This window comes from Scyliorhinus torazame, chromosome 19 (genome assembly GCF_047496885.1).
Source record: "Scyliorhinus torazame isolate Kashiwa2021f chromosome 19, sScyTor2.1, whole genome shotgun sequence".
NCBI classification, from domain to species: Eukaryota; Metazoa; Chordata; class Chondrichthyes; order Carcharhiniformes; family Scyliorhinidae; genus Scyliorhinus; species Scyliorhinus torazame.
Window position 1 is genome coordinate 102,470,769 of NC_092725.1, and position 17,777 is coordinate 102,488,545.

Consider the following 17,777-nt stretch of genomic DNA (forward strand, 5'->3'; position numbering starts at 1 on the left):
GAGGTGGCCAATGCAGGATTGAGGGTGTTGTACCTAAATGCGCGCAGTATATGGAACAACGTAAAATGTGCTTGTTGTGCACATTGAAATTGGCCAGTACGATGTTGTGGGCATCACAAAGATGTGGCTGCAAGGGGATCAGGGCTGGGATCTAAATATCCAAGGATATATGTCCTATCGAAAGGACAGGCAGATGGGCAAAGGGGGTAGGGTTGCATTGTTAGTAAAGAATTAAGTTAAATCGATAGCAAGGAGCGATATAGGATCAGAAGGCCAAAAACCTCTGTGGGTAGAGTTGAGGAATCGCAAAGGTAAAAAGACCCTGATGGAAGTCATGTACAGGCCCCCTAGCAGTAGTCAGGATGTGGGGCAGAAAATAAATCAGGAGATAGAAAAGGCATGTAAAAAAAAACAATATTACAATAATCATGGGGGACTTTAATATGCAGATGGACAGGGAAAATCAGGTTGGTCGTGGATCCCAAGAAATGGAATTTGTGGAATGTCGAAGAGATGTTTTTTTTGGAGCAGCTTGTGACAGAGCCTACTAGGGAACAGACAATTCTGGATTTGGTGATGTGTAGTGAGGCAGACTTGATTGGGGAACTTAAGGTGAAGGAACCCTTAGGGAGCAGTGACCACAATATGATCGAATTTACCCTGAGTTTGAGAGGGAAAAGCTGCAATCAGATGTAACGGTATTACAATTAAATAAGGATAACTACAAAGACATGAGGGAGGAGCTGGCCAGAGTTGATTGGAGAAGGAGCCCAGCAGGGAAGACAGTGGAACAGCAATGGCAGGAGTTTTTGGGGTTTATTAGGGAGGCACAACAGAAATTCATCCCAAGGAGGAGGAAACAGGCTAAGGGGAGGACAAAGCATCCGTGGTTGACGAGGGATGTCAAGGACATCATGAACGCTAAAGAAAAAGCATACAAAGTGGCGAGGATTAGTGGGAAACCAGAGGATTGGGAAGCCTTTAAAAGCGAGCAGAGGACAACTAAAAAAGCAATAAGGAGGGTGAAGATGAAGTACGAGTGCAAGCTAGCTAGTAATATAAAGGAAGATAGGAAGAGATTTTTTCAATATATAAAAGGTAAGAGAGAGGCAAAGATAGACATTGGACCACTAGAAAATGTGGCAGGAGGAGAAGTAATAGTAGGAAACAAAGAAATGGCAGACAAACTGAATAGTTACTTTGCATCAGTCTTCACGGTGGACGACACAGTGGGATGCCCGAGCTCCAGGAGAATCAGGGGGCAGAGGTGAGTGCAGTGACCATTACTAAGGAGAAGGTTCTGGGGAAACTGAAAGGTCTGAAGGTGGATAAGTCACCTGGACCGGATGGACTACACCTCAGGGTCCTAAAAGAGATAGCTGAGAAAATTCTGGAGGCTTTAGTGATGATCTTTCAGGAATCACTGGAGGCAGGAAGGGTCCCAGAGGACTGGAAGGTGGCTCATGTAACACCACTGTTTAAGAAGGGAGGGAAGCAGAAGATGGGAAATTATAGGCCGGTTAGCCTGACGTCTGTCATTGGTAAGATTTTAGAGTCTGTTATTAAAGATGAGATCGCGAAGCACGTGGAAGTGCATGGTAAAATAGGACTGAGTCAGCACGGCTTTGTCAAAGGGAGGTTGTGTCTGACAAATCTGTTAGAGTTCTTTGAGGAGGTAAGAAGCAAATTAGACAAAGGAGAACCAGTGGATGTGATTTATTTAGATTTCCAGAAGGCCTTTGACAAGATGCCGCAAAGGAGACTGTTAAATAAGTTCAGAGCTCATGGTGTTCAGGGTAAGATCCTGGCATGGATAGAGCATTGGCTGACAGGCAGAAGGCAAAGAGTGGGGATAAAGGGGTCTTTTTCAGGATGGCAGCCGGTGACTCGTGGTGTGCCTCAAGGGTCTGTGCTGAGACCACAACTTTTTACAATATACATTAATGATCTGGAAGAAGGTACTGAAGGCACTGTTGCTAAGTTTGCAGATGATACAAAGATCTGTAGAGGGACAGGTAGTATTGAGGAAGCAAGGGGGCTGCAGAAGGACTTGGAAAAGCTAGGAGAATGGACAAAGAAGTGGCAAATGAAATACAATGTGGAAAAGTGTGAGATTATGCACTTTGGAAGGAGGAATCTAGCCATAGGCTATTTTCGAAATGGGGAAATGCTTCGGAAAGCAGAAGCACAAAGGGACTTGGGAGTCCTTGTTCATGATGCTCTTAAAATTAATGTGCAGGTTCAGTCAGCAGTTAAGAAGGCAAATGCAATGTTACCATTCATGTCAAGAGGGCTAGAATACAACACCAGGGATGTACTTCTGAGGCTGTATTACATTAGACTCTCCTGGAACTACCCTTATGTGCAACTGACCTCGTGTACCCCTCAGAACCTTCTGCTGGTAGCTGGATGTCACCTGACTAATGTCTGATGCCACCTGCTGGTGGGAGGTCACACTGCTGAGTACATGTAATATTATCTACAGGCATATCACCACATTCTTTACAACTCTATTCCTGTAGAACTGAACCCGAGTGCCTGTTTTTTTTTTAATGGCCTTGTAAACCTGTGGTTGCTATTTTTAGTATTTTATATATTTGTACTCTGAGATCCGTTTGCTCTTATACTCCTTTCAGATTTTTTTTTCCCAGTAGTATGTAACCTTTTATTTTTATTCCCAACTATAAGTCCATTTTACAGGCTTATTAGTATCTTCATGTAGTCCTCCTCAGAATAGACTATGTCTCCACCCCTCCCCCCCCCCCCCCCAATCACCACCATTTGGTGTAATTCACAAAGTTAGACATTGATTCTGATTCTAAATCATTAAAGTGCATAGTGAGCAACAGTGGTCCCAGCACTGATCCTTGTGGGACCCCCCCCCCCTTCCCAGCTCTGCCACTCTGCATAGCTGCACTTTGTCCCTACTCTCTCTCTCTCTGCTTTCTGTTTTGCAACCAGCTAACTGTCCACTCAACTCCTTGACCTCTAACTCCACATGCTCTGACCTTATTCATTAATGTGGAACTTGCTACCACAGTGAGTGGTTGAAGCAAATAGCGCAGATGCATTTAAAGGAAGGTTGGACAGGCTTCTGAAGGAGAAGGGATTAGAGGATTATGCTATTTAGATGGGAAAATTGAGAAGAGGCTCAAGTGGAGCATAAAAACCAGCATGGATTGGTTAGGCAGAGTGACCTGTTTCTGTGCCTTTTTTCCTTTTAAGAAGCCTGTGGCCCGGCAGCAGAAGGCATCCTCAAGGACGGGGCTTTTTACACTTGAGAGTCGCCAAACCCCCCCTCCCCCCAACCCCATTTTCCCTGACCAGGCCCCCGCTATCATGGGCTCAACCCCCCAGCACATTGGAGTCAAAACCCCGATCTCCCGGAGTCAACCCACTGGTCTCACTCGACTAGGCCCCTGGTACACTGGAGAGTTATACCCCCTATCTCTCTTCCAGTCTTACCCCTGTCTCCCTCAAGTCTTATCCTGGTCTCCCATTAAGTCTTACCCAAATCTCCCTTCGCGTCTCATCCCAGTCTCCATCAAGTCTTATCTTGGCCTTCCTTCGAGTCTCACCGCAGTCTTCTTGGAGTCTTATCCTGGTCTATCTCGAGTCTTACCCCAGTCCTCCTCAAGTCTTACCCAGTTCCCTCCGAATCTTACCCCAGTCCCCTTGGAGTCTCACCTCTGTTCTGTGTTCTTTGAGTTTTACCCCAGTGCTCTTCGAGTCTTACCCTGGTATCCCTACGAGTCTTACCTCAGTCTACCTTCGAGTCTTACCCCAGTTTGCATTGAACCCGACCCCGGTCTCCCTTCCTGGTACCCTTGTAGTCAAGCCTGATGTCCCAAAGCCAAACCCCGATACTCCTGAGTCAAGCTGGTGTTCCCCAAATCGAATCCCTGTAGCTTCTCTCTCCCCTGAATACGCGGATCCACACCATGAGTGCTGAGCTCACATTCGAGCTCCCGTTGAAGGTGCGCTCGCCAGGTGCAAGCCTTCTGAAGCCAGTTGCACTTCACTCCATTCTTATACCACACTGCCATGGACAGGTTTTTGACTGGGGTCAATTTTCACATGCACGCTGAAAATATCCAGTCCTACTTCTCCATTTCTTCCAACCCCTCCTCTGTGTCTGTGGTGTTAGATTGTCAGCTTTCCAGCACTGGAATATGCTACAAATTCCTCTCACTGAATTCCTCTTGTAAATCCATCACCAGTGGCCCACTTGCCAACGCTCCCGGCTACCTTCTGAGGCCGAAACAAAACAACCGCAACCTCACCATCCTATTTGACTCCGAGCAGAGCTCCCTACTCAATGACCTCTCCATCACAAAGTTTACCTAAGTCCAACGCTACAAGCTCGCTTTCATACCATGCCACAACCCATCTACTGCTGAAACTCTTATCCATGTTTTTGTCATCTCCTGTCTCGAATACTCCAATGCCCTCATGACTGGCCTCTCACCTTTCACCCTTTGTAAAATTCTGATCATCCAAAACCCTGACATCTGTATCCCACCCGTCACCATGTCTATCACATTGATTCCCCCATCAAAGGTGATCTTCTAGGTCACCTCTTCACCTTCTCTGACCTAAAAAGAACATTCTTAACTTTTCTAACCTCTCTTCATAGATGAAGACCCTCATTCCTGGCAAACCTCCTCTGCACCCATTACCAGGCCTTTCTCCTGATGTATGGTGCTGTACTAAAAGGTGTAAGAATGAAACAGGCCATAAAACAAGGGAATTTAATGGTTTTATGAGCACTTGAATATACAAATCCTGAGTCAGAGCTGTACCTTTTACACAAGAGACTATTCCCCACTCACCTCCCCTGTCTTAGTCTTGGACAGGGACAGTATGCACCTTAAATATTTACTCTCTCCACCATTGGCACCGGGGGCGGGATTCTCCATCCACCCAGCCCTGTTTACCGGCATGGCGCGCCCCCATCAGCAGTGAGATTCTCCGTTCCCACAGCCGGCCAATGGGGTTTCCCATTTAGCCACTTCAAGTCTTCGGGAAGTGCGCAGACGTGGGTGCGGCTAGGCTGTGCGGACAATCCCATTGATGGAGAATCCCGCAGCTGCAGTCTAGATTATCTATAAGGTGCACTGCAGCAATTGGGTAAGGCCTCTTCAACAGAAACACTCCTATAACTTCTACCACCCACAAGGGGAACAGGTGCGTGGGAACTTTACCCCCTCCAAGTTCCTCTCCAAGCCACACATCACCCTGACTTGGAACCTTATTGCCGTTCTTTCATCATCGCTGGGTCAGATCCCTGTCTGGCAGCATTGTGGGAGAAAGAAGCACTTGCTTTTATATTGCCCTTTTCAAGATCGCTGGATTTCTCAAAACAGTTTTCGTCCAATGAAATCCATTTTGAAGTGTAGTCACTGTTGTAATATAGGAAACACAGCAGCCATTTTGTACATTGTAAGATCCCACAAAGAGCAATGTATTGATGACCAGATCTATTTTTGTGAAGGTTGATTGAAGGATAAATGTTGGCTTTGATACCAGAGAGAACTACCCTGCTCTTCAAAATTGTCATTGGACCATTTGCTTCCCCCTGAACAGGAAAATGGGACTTCAGTTTAATGTCTCACCCAAAAGACAACATTTCCCACATGTGGCAATCTCTCAGTATTGCACTGAGGCAGCAGCCTTGATGTTTGTGCTCGGGCCCTGGAGTGGGACCTGAACCCACAACCTCATGATCCTGAAGCTGACCCACTGGGCCACAGCTGACACGTCACCGCATGCATTGAAATGGTCCATAAGGCAGCTCACCACAACCTCAAGGGCAATCGGGTGAGAAATAAATGCTGGCCTTTAGTGATGCTCACAATCGTGAATGAATAAATAAAAAAAAGTTATGGGTTGAGAACAGACCCATATTCCAGAGAGTATGCAACCTGAGGCCAGACAACATGAAGATCTACCAGGTGAAAGCAATGAGGACTTAAACTTATGGGTTCCTCTGTAACCTGTTGTAATACCACAACCAGAAGATTCCTGGTGCAGGATCAGCTCCAGATCTTCAGGCTATCCTCATGTATTAAGTGCTCCACCTTCCTGAAAAAGTTCTTGACTTATCAGTATCGGTGAATTGAGCTTGTGCTCACTGCAGACACAACCTCAGTTCCCCCCTTGGCCCCATCCCCTCACCCCTCCAAGAAAAGTGCTGGGTATTCCCTGTTGTGTTATGCTTCCACATGTAGCATCAGCTGCTTCCTTGATGTATGCTCTGACAAAGGAAGGTTCAGACTTGGAGATAGGTTTAACACATTTATTGAACAGTTAACAATTCTCCTACTTGAGTTCGACTCTCCTGCTGATCTTGCGATAGTAACTCAGTCTAACTAACCAGTCTGCTCTAATCCATGCGGTGGGTGTGATGCTTCTGATCTGCCCCTGTCTCTCTCAGTGTCGCCTGTGGAAAAGAGAAAGAGCATGTGTGCCCTGTCCTTTTATATGGGTAGCCCCCTTGTGGTAGTGTCACCTCTGGGTGTCTTGACTGCCCATTGGTCGTGTCCTATCCTCTGTGTTCCTTTGCTGTATGTCTGCATGCCATGTTGTCTCTGGTGCTCCCTCTAGTGTTTACTCAGTCCTAGTGTATCTACATTAACCCCTTGTGTATTTACAGTGATGCATATCACCACATCCCCCCTTTATTCGTGTTACATATTTTCTGTACAGTGTTAAAGAAAATTTAATAAAATTGGTACATAAGTGATGACATGTACAAATCATGATGACAGTGATGATTATACAATACCAAATAATATGTATGAGTCCATAATGGATGAATTAATATGGTCGAGTGGCTTTCTTGTTTTGTTGGTGAAGTGGTGATGTTGATGGTGGCATGTCCTTGTGAATGCCGTCAATGTCCCTGTGCTTAAGAAACCAAGAAGTAATTAGGAGATGTTCAAATGGGGGGAGAGCGGGTAAATGGAGTTGAAATCAGCCATGATTGAATGGTGGCGTGGACTCGATGGGCCGAATGGCCTTACTTCCGCTCCTATGTCTTATGGTCTTAAATGGTCAAATCACTTTGTTGTCAGATTTGGACTCTTTTTTTCTATGCTTGTGGTAGCGATGCAGTCCGGCCTGGACTGTTTCTTGTGATTGCGATATTGATGCAGTATGTCAGCTGCCTGGAAAGCTGGGTTGCGTGTTCGTAGTAGAGCAAACTCGTCTGCCTTGAAAGCTGGTTTACTGGTTTGCAGTGGAGCAAACTTGGATCGGTGAGATTTGCTGTCATGCCATGATATGGCTGTACTCTTGCCAGTGTTAGGAGCTGTGCTGTTACATTGTCCTGCAGGTACAGAGTTGTACCATGTCATGCCAGTCGTTGTTCCAGTGTTGTTGTTTTCGTCGTGCTTATTGTTGACATTGGTGCCTTTGGTACGCATCTTGTTGTTGTCTTTGTTGGTGTTTTCGTAGGTTTTGTTGTGTTTGTTGTGTTCAATGGCCACACCGAGTGGAGAATTTGAGTCCTTCACAGAGTTACTTGTGTCAGTGTCCTTTGTGGCATCTGCTGTTTCATTGAGCGTGCCGTCTCTGATTCCTCGACGCTCCCCGTCTGGAGTCATGTCCGGTTCACTAGAATCATCTTTGGCTTGTTGATGCTCCCCGTCTGGGTACTTTTTGGTTCACCTGAATCAGCTTTGGTTTCTTGACACTCCCCGTCCGGAGTCATTTCAGGTTCACTTGAATCATCTGACGTTCTTGATGCTCCCCATCCGGAGTCAAAACGTTCAGGAATGCATTTTCTTGTGGAGAGGCTCGAGTGGATGAGGTTTGAATTAACATGGTGTCACTGGAGTCACTAGTAACCTCACTTTGACTGTCGAGTGCCTCTGTACATACTAGCGGCGAACAGTCAGTCTCGCTGTCATGTTGCACATCTTGTATGGGAATTGTGAAGCCTTCGTCACTTGTCTCACATACAGTGGGTAGATCTTCAGTGTCTTCTTGTCGGTTAAATGAGCTGGCTAGACTGTCATAGTTGTCTTGCTGTGCATTTGAGCGTGGCAGACTTGCATCGTCTGCTGCTGGTTGCTCAGATAATGTTGCTAGACCTTCATGATCTTGTTCATGCATGGACTGCGCTCTGGAGTCTGGCGTTGCTTCCATCGTGGAGCCTTGCTGTGGAGATTTGTATCGCTCTCTCTGTGGAGTCTGCCATCGTTCTCTGTGTGGAGTCATGCAGTAGTCTCACTGTGGAGTCGATCTTTGCGCTCTCGACAGAGTCCTGCAGTGGTCTCGCTGTGGAGTCTTTCTGTGTTCTCTGTGTGGAGACGTGCAGTGGTCTTGCTGTGGAGTCTGTCATCACTTTCTGTGCGGAGTCGGGGACTCTTTGTGGTGTGTGGACCACTCTCTGTGTGGAGTCGGGGACTCTTCGTGGTGCACTGTTCGTGGTGCATGGACCACTCTTCGTGATGCGTGGACCACTGGTTTGGAGTCAGGCCGCTCTCTGTGGGCTTGCACCTCTCTCTGTCTCTTGGCATCAGGCCGCTCTCTGTTGGCTTGTACCGCTCTCTGACTCTTGGCATCAGGCCGCAGCAGAATCCTGTACTTCTGGGTCCTCAAATCCGAAGAACTCGGCCATGTCTGTGTCGGATTCTTCACTGTACAACACATCACGTTGCGGGTCGGATTTGGTACTGAGGGCGCCATGTCCAATGATGAAATCATCTTCCGAGTCGTAGTCTTCAAGGACCATATCATCACTTTTTGTGTCGGAGCTGTCATTGTGCTCGCAATGTCTAAAGAAGTAATCAACGTCTGAGTTGTAGTCTTCAAGGACCAAATCATTTCTTCGGGCAGTGCTAACTGCTTGTTGCAGGGTTCTGCGGAGGTTACTTTCAGCTACTGGTCGAAGTTCAGGCATTGTGCTGTCGTTCCAGGTGAAAGAAGTGTGTTTTCCGGCCTTAAAAATGTTTTCTCTTATTTTCGGGCATTTCCACTTTAAGTTGGCGTGGTCCGGGGCCTCTGACGTCATGACGCTTGTGACATAGAGCGTAGGAATGGATTGCGCATGCGCAGATCGCTGTTCTTTTACTTTGCGCCGTTTTCGCAACTGCGCCTGCGCGGCTTCTCGGGCATGCGCAAACTGACCTTCCTTTTCTGTGCACTCTTTGCACAACTGTGCATGCTCTGCTTCTCGTGCATGCGCAAAACACTGTTTTGCCGGTACGCTTCTTTTGGGGAATTGCACATGTGCAGCTCCTTTCCCAAGATGGCTGCCAATCAAAACAGCCATTTTCTGCATTTGCAGGCCTACCTTCGCCTCGTGGTGAGTATTGGTGCCTCTTTTACCGTTCTCTCTTGTGTTTTCCTCGCAAAATGTTTCAAACTTGTCCAGGACAGTCTGGAAGTCTCTCTTGTCTTACCCTTTAGAGTACTTGAAGGTCTTGAAGATTTCTGCTGCACTTGCACCCGCAATGGTGAGCAGAAGCTTTATTTTCTCTGCATACGCAACGCCATCTAGGTCAGACGCTACCAGGTAGATCTCAAATCTCTGTTTGAATGCACGCCAGTTTGCACTGAGATTGCCGTGGCACCTGAGCCGCTGAGGAACCGGAATCTCGAACATCTTGCCTGGGTGCTGTTTCTGGTAGTCACGATCTCACTGAGTTGAACTATATAGATTCAACAGGCACTCCTGGAACCATGTTGTGTTATGCTTCCTCATGTAGCATAAGCTGCTTCCTTGATGTATGCTCTGACAAAGGAAGGTTCAGACTTGGAGATAGGTTTAACACATTTATTGAACAGTTAGCAATTCTCCTACTTGAGTTCAACTCTCCTGCTGATTTTGCGATAGTAACTCAGTCTAACTAACCAGTCTGCTCTAATCCATGCGGTGGGTGTGATGCTTCTGATCTGCCCCTGTCTCTCTGAGTGTCTCTCTGCCTATGGAAAGAGAAAGAGCATGTGTGCCCTGTCCTTTTATATGGGAGCCCCCTTGTGGTAGTGTCACCTCTGGGTGTCTTGACTGCCCATTGGTTGTGTCCTATCCTATGTGTTCATTAGCTGTATGTCTGCATGTCATGATGTCTCTGGTACTCCCTCCAGTGTTTACTCAGTCCTAGTGTATCTACATTAACTCCTTGTGTATTTACAGTGATGCATATAACTACATTCCCGTGGAACTTAAGAGGGCGATACTCAGAGTAAGGTATCCCTGCATCCTTTTCCCGAGTTCTGCAGCCAAACGGCGGCTGTTCTGAAGGGTAATGATCAGGAAAGTTAGTTCTCACGGTCTAAATGAGGACAAGATTACTTGTGGGAATTCTGCCATTAAAACTGCAGACAGGGCGGGATAGATCTTGATTGTAACTGGAGTCAAATGGACTCTGATAAAAATCCAAGACATTGGAGCCCTGTATGTTGAAAGCAGATCACGTTGTCAAAACTGGAACTAACTCCCAATCGCGCCAATTAAGAGAAAACAGCGGGATTTCCTCTTTAATCTACTGAAGCCAATTGCTCTTGGTCAGCAACCAAGTGGCTTGTTGCCACTTGCCCTGACTTAACCCAGTACAAATTGAAAGTAGAGAAGATTAAGTTTTAGCTTGGCGCAATAAAAGGTTTGCTTCCCACCCGGCAGAGTTTACTGTAGGTTTTCACTTACATAACAACTACATTTATTTCACTCGAACATTGCTTTTGACTTCAATTACATTTCCGTCCATGAGAAACAGGTGTAGTATTAAATTTACTGTGCAATTATTGGTGTACTGTTGGAGGGTGAGTTGCCATCTGGGTCAAATCTCAGTCTGGCAGCATTGTGGGAGAAATAAAATTCGACAGCATGCTACATCAGGAGATTTGCTTTAAAGAAAAAGTTTGATCAAAGATGTAGGTTAGCAAAGACGGAAGTGGGAAGGAATTACAGAATTTAGAACCTATGCAGCTGAAAGCACGGCAACCGAAGGTGGAACAATGAAAAGTGTTGGTGCGCAAGAGGCCAGAACTGGAGGAGTGTGAGGATCTCGAACGGTTGTGGGGCTGAAGGGTCTGACAGGTATCGCTTGTCTGGAGCTGCCTGCCCCTTTTCCCAACATGCATGACAATTACTGAACTGAAACTGTGGCCAACCCACTGGTCGATTAAGGGCCAGCAACGTGGGTTCAATTCCTGTACCAGCTGAGGTTATTCGTGAATCTTCATCAATCTTGCCCCTCGCTTGAGGTGTGGTGATCCTCAGGTTAAATCGCCAACAGTCAGCTCTCCCGCTCAAAGGGGAAAGCAGCCTGTCGCCACCTGGGACTATAGCAACTTTAGATTCATGAAATCAGCCCTATTTTGTTTTGTTAAGTGTAAAGTGAAACCTTGTCAATTCCCCCTTCCAGGGATCACCCTCCCTCCCACATTTGTGAACATATTACTGAGTGTGGCTGAAATAGTTGTTTGCTTTCCCTCCAGTTCCTTATTCGGGTGGGACAGCAGTGAGCGTTGGCAAGTCACTGGCCTGTCCTCACCTTCTCCAGTAGGAGTCACTAGAAGTCAATTGTTGATGGCTAATTATCCTCGCTAAAACCAAAGCACTGAGACCAATCTTAGTGACGTTTTGCTCCCATTAAGATCAATTAACTGGGAGCAACCCAGGGAATAAAGCTGGGACTTGTCTGGCCTGTGTATCTCAGCTGCTCATTGGGCTGTTTCTGATATATAAATATAGTACGCACTTAATTGTTTTTCACTTCTCAGTTCCGCTGATTTGTCGAGCATCTTAAAGCAGCTGAAAGGACAAGCTGGAAATTACTATTCTACAGTTTAATTCTTTGATCACTATTACAGATGCATGAGATTAGTCAGCAGCAGCAGCAATGTTCCCTCTCATTTAATAGTGGGAAAACCTGGCCTCTGCCTATTGTTTCTGTGTTGGTTCAGATGGCTTTGGGAGGACACTGGTATGTCGGAAAATTGTGGGCGTGAATTTTATTTCTAACACAGCCCATTCAAACTTTGACATAGCAAGCCACTTAATGCTGGTTCTCAAAACTAAGTGTTCCATGCCAAAAGCTGACTTTTGTCTGTTGCCGATAAGGCTGCTCGCAAGCGTCAGAATGTCACCCACAGTATTTTGGGTGGGATTGGCAGAGGAATTTCTCATGCTTGGAATCTCCTCAATCTCCACCTCCATTTCACTCAGTGACCTGCCTACGTCCCTATGTTCTCAGTGGTCAAATTGAGGTCACCTGGAGTTCCAGGCTCAGTCCCCAACTGCGTACAACCTCGATGTTACACTTCACCCCAAAATGATCTTTGAGCCACTCAGTAACTAAGACCGCCTATTTCCACTTCCACAACATTTCTGAGCCTGCTCTGCCTAAGCTCATCTGCTGCTGAAACCCTCACTTTGTTACCTCTAGAGCAGACTATTCCAAAGCACGGTTCACAAACTGGAGCTCAGACAAAACTCTACTTCCTGTCCTAACTCACAGCAAGTTCCATCCTATCACCCCTGTGCGTGTTGATCCACTTTAGCTCCCAGTTGAGTAATGCCTAGTTTCCAAGTCACTACATGACTTTAACTCCCCATCTCAAACCCCCTCCAGTCCTGTAACCCTCTGAAATAGCTATGCTCATATGATTTGAGTCTCTTGAACATCTCCAATTTTAATTGCTCCACCTTTGGTGACCAAACCTTCAGTTGGCTAGGACTTAAACTCTGAAATACCCTCCCTAAGTGCCTCCTAAAATCTGCCGCGACATCCAGGTTTTTCTAATATCTCCTTATGTGCCTCAGTGTAGAATTCTGTTTGTACTGTCGCGATAAGTGAACTTGTCCACTGCAGAGGTCCTAGTCTGGCACTGAGATGTTGGGCTTGAGATGGGGCTGTCCTGTTACGTAATACGGTACGTAACTTCAGTTTTACTCATGCATTACATTGGAAAACAAGTCCATGCCGCATTGCATGTCCAGCTCTGGGATTCAGTCATCCACAATATAAGAGAATGCATTATTAGGGCATATGTTTGATTTGGGGGAATTAAAGGAGTGGCATCAAAAATAATATCGAAGGGATGAAATGGTACATGGAAATTATATGGGAATTGAAATTAATATTTTAACATTTCTATCATGTATATTGAATTATTTTATTGTACAGATACAATGTTTGTGCATATATTGTTATGGGCGAGGCGTTTTCAGAACCCCAAAATGTATCATGGAGTTCAACCAACTTAATGTATTTGTTGCTTTTCTTAGCACACGGCTTGTTCCCCAGGTGTGCGATTACAATTATGGACACGTGGGGTTTTAAACACAAAACAATGTTTATTCCATGAACTCAACTTAACATCTGAAATAAACATTGGATCTCTTAACACCCCTTACTTCAAAGATAACTCCGAAAATATTACAACAGTAAATAATTCCTCAAAATGTTCCTTCAAACTTCCAAGAGACTTAACACCTTTAAACAGAAACACATCAGGTTAAAGGCTTTACTATTATGAGTTTAAATCACCCAAATGATCCAGAGATCGTCTTTCATGGCAGAGATCACAGCAAATCCAGTTCACTGCGAACACAGACACTCCCCAAGCTCTTTTCCTCCAAACTGCAGCTCTCTGGAAACACACAGACACACGCAAGCTCTTTTTCAAACTGAAACTTCAAAATGGCTGATCTAAAGCCCAGCTCCACCCACTCTCTGACATCACTGTTTTCTTAAAGGTACATTGCTTAAACATCCATGTCTTAAAGGTAGTCTCACATGACACCTCCCCCCAAGAAAAATAAATAAACCATCAACTTCAAGATGGTTTCATTTTTCACTTTAACACTATCCACTAAAAAATGTACACAGTAAATATACTTTTTCGTGTTTTAAAAATAACAACACATGCAAACAGGTATAATAATATAGTCCATTTTTCTTTGCTCTTTTTCCTCCAACCCAAATCCTTCTCGATTGACAGTCTCTTTGAACAAAGTCTCTGCACGATCCATCCATTCCTCTACTCCTCGGCATTTCTCTTCAGAATCAGATAATTTAGTTCAATCTGAACACAGAGCCCCTTGCAGTTCTCCAATACAGAAACATTGGTTACCACAGCTTTCAGGCAGTCAAATGCCTGTTGAAAGTCCACTGTCCATTGAAATTTTTTATGTTTTTTCAGCAATTCCATCAGTGGAGTAATCACGCCACAAAACCTTTGCACAACTGTTCGATCAAATTCATTCATGCTGGGAGATCGCATTATTTCCCTTTGTCTTGAGGGTATCGAAAACTCCGCAAGGAAAATTATTCGGGCTTCTCCAAATTCACTTTCGGCTAGGTTCATCACCAAACCCGCCGCATGAAGTCGATCGAAGAACTCCATACGATGTTTGAAATGTTTTTTCCATGTCTGGAAGTTGAAAATAAAATCAGATTGTCCCACTTTCTCAATGCAATCCTTCAAACGTGGGATAGGGTAAGAGTCCGTTCTTGTAACTGCATTCACCTTTCGATAGTCCACACACAACCATTGGGTACCGTCTGGTTTAGGTACCATCACTATGGGTGAGCTCCATTGGCTGCAACCCACTTCAATTATGCCATTTTTAAGCATACTCTCAATGTCTCTGTTAACCTGTGCCAATTTTAAAGGATTAAGTCTATATGGATGTTGTTTGATAGGAACAGCATTTCCCACATCTACATCATGTATAGCCATTTTAGTACTTCCCAATTTATCTCTACAAACTTTTTACATAGAACATACAGTGCAGAAGGAGGCCATTCGGCCCATCAAGTCTGCACCGACCCACATTAATCCCTCACTTCCACCTTATCCCCGCAACCCAATAACCCCTCCCAACCCTTATGGACACTACGGGTAATTTAGCATGGCCAATCCACCTAACCTGCACATCTTTGGACTGTGGGAGGAAACCGGAGCACCCGGAGGAAACCCACGCGGACACGGGGAGAACGTGCAAACTCCGCACAGACAGTGACCCAGCGGGGAATCGAACCTGGGACCCTGGCGCTGTGAAGCCACAGTGCTAATCACTTGTGCTACCGTGCTGCCATGGTAACTTGCCCATGTGATATCAATAACTCTTTCAGGTCAGTTCATTTTTCCTCTGGAAGGTAACTTAACAATTCATCCCAATTTTTAAGAACATCCTCATTTTCCAATTTAATTCGAGGTATGTCAAATTCACAGTCATCTGGATTTTGTTCGTCACTTTGAGTTAGAATCATTAAATCCTTTTTCTCTCCTTCCCTTTCAAAGTACCTTTTATGCATATTCACATGACACACTCAGTGAGTCTTCCTTCTATCTGGTGTTTTTACCACATAATTCACCTCACTTAATTTCCTTTCAATCTGAAAGGGTCCATAAAGCCTAGCTTTTAAAGGCTCACCTACCACTAGTAACAACACTAAAACTTTATCCCCACTGGCAATACTACGAACTTTGGATTTCTTGTCCGCTACCCGTTTCATCACATTTTGTGCAACGTTCAAATGTTGTCCTGCCAATTCACCTGCTCTATTTAATCGTTCCCTAAAATTTGACACATAGTCCAATAGTGTAATTTCCGATTTCTCACCCATCAATTTTTCCTTCATCAATTTAAGTGGTCCTCTTACCTCATGACCAAAGGTTAGTTCAAAAGAACTAAATTTGGTGGACTCATTAGGTGCATCCCTAATTGCACACAATACGAATGGAATTCATTTATCCCAATCCTCTGGATAATCTTGACAATACGCCCTCAACATTGTCTTTAATGTCTGATGCCATCTTTCTAATGCTCCCTGCGATTCTGGATGGTACGCAGTTGATTTAAATTGTTTTATTCCTAAGCTATCCATAACTTCTTTGAATAACTTTGAAGTAAAATTTGATCCTTGATCCGATTGAATTTCTGTGGGTAGTCCATATCTAGTAAAGAATTTAAGTAACTCCTCCACAATCCTTTTAGCTGTAATATTACATACTGGAATGGCCTCTGGAAACTTAGTAGACACATCCATTATAGTCAAAAGATATTGATTCCCACTTTTTGTTTTAGGAAGCGGTCCTACACAATAAATTATGACCCTCGTAAAAGGTTCCTCAAATGCCGGAATGGGTATTAAGGGCGCTGGTTTTATCACTGCTTGAGGTTTCCCTATCACTTGACATGTGTGACATGATTGACAAAATTTAACTACATCTTTATGTAATCCAGGCCAATAAAAATGTTTCTGGATTTTAGCTTGAGTTTTCCTTATTCCCAAATGACCTTCCACTGGTGCCTCATGTGCAACTCACAACACCTCCTTTCTATACCCTACCGGCAATACTACTTGATGAACTTCTGCACACTTTTCATCTGCCTGCATATGTACAGGTCTCCATTTTCTCATCAAGACATAATTTTTACGGAAATAACACTCTGGTATACTCTCAGATTCCTCTTCCATATATGCTTTCTGATATATCCGTTTTATTTCTACATCTTTCTGTTGTAACTCCGCCAATTTTCATGAACTAAAAATATCCGCCTCATCCTCCACCTGTTCTTGTTCTTTTTCAACCATCTGATCAAAAATCGTTTCTGATAATTGCACTTCAACTTCATCTTCACTCTTTGATTTCTCCTCTTGTCTTAACCTGTGACTTTACAACCTTGTTACTACACAATCTGGAAAAATCCCAAGATATTTGTCCTTCAACCCTTCAGTTGTCTGATTTTCCACTGGCTTATCAACCACAGTAGGCATCACTCCCACCTGCGATCCAGCTATATCATTACCCAAGATAAACTGTATTCCTGGACAAGATAGTTTATCTATTACTCCTACCACTTCACCACTCTTCACTGGACTTTCCAACCTTACCTTATATAATGGAACGCTACTCCTCTCATCCTGAATTCCACATATCACCACCTTTTCTGGCAACATTCTTCCCAAACTACATAATTCCTCATCTCTTACCATTAAAGATTGACTAGCCCCTGTATCTCTTAAAATTGTGACTTCTTTACCTGCTCCTCCTGATACACATGAGTAAACTTTCCCCACACAAGTAAATTATTTAAATACATCTGGCACCTTCTTAACAATTACTTCTTGACCAGGCTGTACAATCGTTTGCACCTCCTTTGCTTCCCTTGGGCTTTCCTTCACCACTCTAACAAACCCCACTGTCTTATCCTGTTTTACCACATCAGCCTTCCCAGTGCTTTTCTTCAACCACCAACACTGTGCCTTTACATGGCCTAGTTTATTACAGTGAAAACATCTGAAACTTTTCATTTCTTTTCCACCCTCCTGGATTTCTTTTTTAATCTGAGGTACACTCTCTTTATTGTCTCCCATCAGATCACCTTTACCTTTACCACTTGAGTATTTCTCATGTCCCCAGTTTCTATCCCTCACCGCTGAAACTGATGTCGGAAACCAATCTTTGATTTATGAACTAATTCATAATCATCTGCCATTTCCGCTGCTAATCTTGCAGTTTTAACCCTCTGTTCTTCCACATGAGTTCTCACTACATCAGGAATTGAATTTTTAAACTCCTCCAAAAGTATAATTTCTATGAGAGCTTCATACGTTTGGTCTATTTTCAAAGCCTTTATCCACCTATCAAAATTACTCTGTTTGAGCCTTTCAAACTCCATGTATGTTTGACCAAATTCTTTCCTTAAATTTCTAAACCTTTGTCTGTAAGCTTCAGGCACGAGCTCATCTGCACTTAAGATGGATTTCTTCACCTCCTCATACGTTCCAGATACCCCCTCCGGTAGTGAT